The sequence below is a fragment of the Lactuca saligna genome, chromosome 9 (genome assembly GCF_052625555.1).
Source record: "Lactuca saligna cultivar CGN05327 chromosome 9, ASM5262555v1, whole genome shotgun sequence".
In the NCBI taxonomy this organism is placed as follows: Eukaryota; Viridiplantae; Streptophyta; class Magnoliopsida; order Asterales; family Asteraceae; genus Lactuca; species Lactuca saligna.
The window spans coordinates 133,168,766-133,172,301 of record NC_136425.1 but is presented as its reverse complement, the minus strand read 5'-3'; positions in this window follow the sequence as shown (position 1 = coordinate 133,172,301).

The window sequence follows — 3,536 nt, the reverse complement described above, 5'->3', positions numbered from 1 at the left end:
GGGGGTTAGGCGAAGGGCCCTTTTGTAGTCGTTAAATCGTGAAGACAAGGGCTATATCAATCAAAATTAGATAACGACAACAATATCTTTTTTTTTAGATAACATGAGATAAGTTGTATTCGAAGGAAGAGATCACTAGAGTGATAGAGTGTCCTGTATTTCTTTTCTATGTGATCTGTTTTGTTAAATGTTATTATTATTGCAGATGATTCATACCACAGTGTCTAGCACTGGTAGTGGGTGTGTTTTCGATAGCCAATAATGATACTTGATATCATGATTCCTGACAGGTCTCCTCATGATCGAGCGGTATATGATCGTCGTATGTAAATTGATATCGTGGAATCGTCGAGTGGGTGACCCCACTCAACCCCTAATACTAGACATGGAATCGGAGTCAGGATGGAATTATCTGTTTCAAGACTTTAGTATTTTGATTTTAAATTAACCCCGATGTATGGACAAGGCCATCACAACTTACAGGTAATGCTCCTAAGGTCACATATGAATGTCTTTGGTTTGATTTGTATGAGAGAGAAAATATTTTAGCCACTTTTATTTTTTTTAGAAGGAAGTTTACTTTAGTAAGCATACTAAATTCATTACAAACATATACTACTTAAACGTATTGTCGTTGGGAACATTACAAAAGTCCTAACATGGTTCCCTTGCTGCTCCTGTTGGTGTGTTCATCACATTCCTCCTGTTCCTTCGTCATTCTTCTCAGTTGGACATTCTCTCTTGAAATGTCCCATTTCACCACATAGGTAGCATACTGGGCCTACCTTGGTGCAATTGATTGAAGGGAGGTGATGGGCCGAGGCCCTACATAAACGAACGGTATGCCCTTTCCTGTTGCAGTTTTTACAGTGCATCTCCTGGCAAGCCCCATGGTGATGAAAGCCACATTTGTTGCACTTTGGGAGTGATCCCTCATATGGTCTGGCAGGCATTTGGGTGGCAGACCCCGAGGCTAGTGTCGAGGCATGTGTCATGACTGCTGTTGTAATGGTAGGGGCGGCCCTAGGTTATTGTCTTTTAGTGTATCCTTTAGATTGGTGGCGCTCTTTCATGTCCCAAAACTTTCTCTTCTTGTTCATAGGTTCGTGGCCTGAGGTATTTTGTTGGTAGGTACCCATTGGTGTCCCTGATTGTTACCACAATTTGTATTGTTAGTACCGCTTCCACCCCTGCCGACGTTGTTAGTATTGAAATACACCATGACGGCTGCCACGGCTGCCGTGACTGCAGCTTGAAAAGTAGCAACGTCTATCTGAAGTGTTGGCGCCTTGCTAGTCAGTTTCTTGCCTCTTGGTGAATACATAGCTCTGTTTCATGACGAAAAATGACTTCGTTAGTGGAATTGATTGTCTTAAGTGCATCCTTACAATTTATATTTACGCATATAAATTTTTGCACATTATTGTACTATTCTTAGTGTTTCTGCTAACGCTTCCGAGATGGAGTTATGGCAGTAGGTAGGAGTAGGTTTCATACGGACGTTGAGCTTTACTCCTCTTAGAATCATGTTTGTCCGAACACACTTGGCTGAGGAATTTTTGATGGGATCCGGTGCATTAGTGCTGGAACGTTCGCACTCCATAGGCCTATGAAGAAGAAACTTCTCAACAAATGTTTAAAGGTGAGACGATAATGAGTTTTTAGAATGGCTGTATGTCGCGAGTTTTCTAACTAAGTTTATCTTATATCGATTTGTATCAAAGTTCGGTTGTTTAGGGTGTTCTGAAAACAATTTATAACGAGATTCTTTGTATAATAAATTCATGTATTTTAGTAGTTCTGTATCCAAGTGAAACCTTATACTTGACCCAAGCTAGGTCCTTATCACGACCTATTGATGTATGCTTAGTTATATAATTAAGGCTAGATAGAAATTCGAGTCGGATAGGTACATCCTAAGCCCATCTTGTTAATATGACTTTAGTAATCATGGTTTCAGTGAAAATTTTGACCTCGATGCAGGTCTACTTCACATTTGTGCATGGGCGGGATTTGATAGTAGATAGATTTCTCGATTAGTATGACCACTTAATTTGTAGTGTCGTGATTTTACTTACAATAGAGTAGCACCAGCGCATACTTATGAAGCTAATTTACCAGGTCTGGTGAGCAGCACGAACTCTACTTACGATGATCCATCCCTTGTGATGCCTGAGGCAAGGTCGATGTAGTTTTGTAGCTTTGCCAATCAACACTTGGCTACAATCATCCTTTCTTTGAATGTTGTGTATCCTACCCTGTTACTCTCTTTTCTCTTCAAGAGTGGCGATAAGGTCCTAAAAAGAGAGTTGGTCTTGGGAATAGTAGTATAATTCTGAGTCACCGGTACATGAGATGGTGGGGTCTATAGTAGTGCACAGTTTTCTGAACTCAAATTGTAGTCTTCCTGTTTTAATCCCTGATGATCGCGATCCGCCGGGTCCTTTCCGGGAGGGTTCTGTCCATCAGTCCCCCGTGGTTGAGGTCATAGCACCCTCGTTGGTCTCCACATGGTGGTTGTTTTCAATGTTGTCGACATTCAACCCTCGATCACGATTGCCCAACGGTTCACGGGTTCGTTATAGTCGAAACGGTTCACGGAACCCTTGCTATGCATGCAGGATTGATTACCTCCGGTCCCGCTTATGATTCTTCTCATAACCATGTTGGGTTTTGAGCATTCTAACACTCCTAAGTGTACATGCAACCCTAAATACCTTGGATCTATGTTTTCTCTATTATACATGCAAATAAGAATATCCAAGGTATTATCCTAATCTAGCATACAAAACAATGAGTGTAACAAGATAGAATACATACCTCTTTGATGTAGAAAGTCTTCATGAAGCTTGAGTGCCTAGCCGCAATAGTGTGGAAGCCTCAAATGGAATCACACTCATCAAAACACTTAGAATAACTTGAGAGAGTTCTACACTTTATGAAATCGGCTAGCCCTTTGTTACTCTCACTAGTGGTCGATTTTTGTCAAGAATAAGATCTTTATATAGTGTTACAATTAGGGTAAATCCTTAATTGTCATGGCTTTCCATTTCCTTGGATCCATGGGTTCAAATACACCATGGAGCATCTATGGACCATCCTATGGGTTTTAGCCCAACTTGATTATCCATGGACCATTAGCCCACTATATAAGTATGGATGATTTACACAATCAACCCATATATTTAATTATTCTTCTTTTGATCACTTAATTAATCCTAGATTAACTCTTGATCAATACTAATTAAATAATCTTATTATTCTTATTATTAATATACTAGAACTTATAATATATTAATAACCATAAGTGTCTTATTTCTCTCATTATAGTCTATCCAAGTGCATGATGGTATGCAACCCAAATGGACCATGCCGGGTTGGGTCAAGTCTTACCAATTATAGTTATGGACTTAGACATTAATCCAACAGTCTCCCACTTGGATAAGTCTAAAACTATTATTGCGTATGACTTCAGGAACCAACTGGCAATCGTAGCTCTCAAAAGCTTTTGTCGAACTCTGACCTTGTAGATGAAC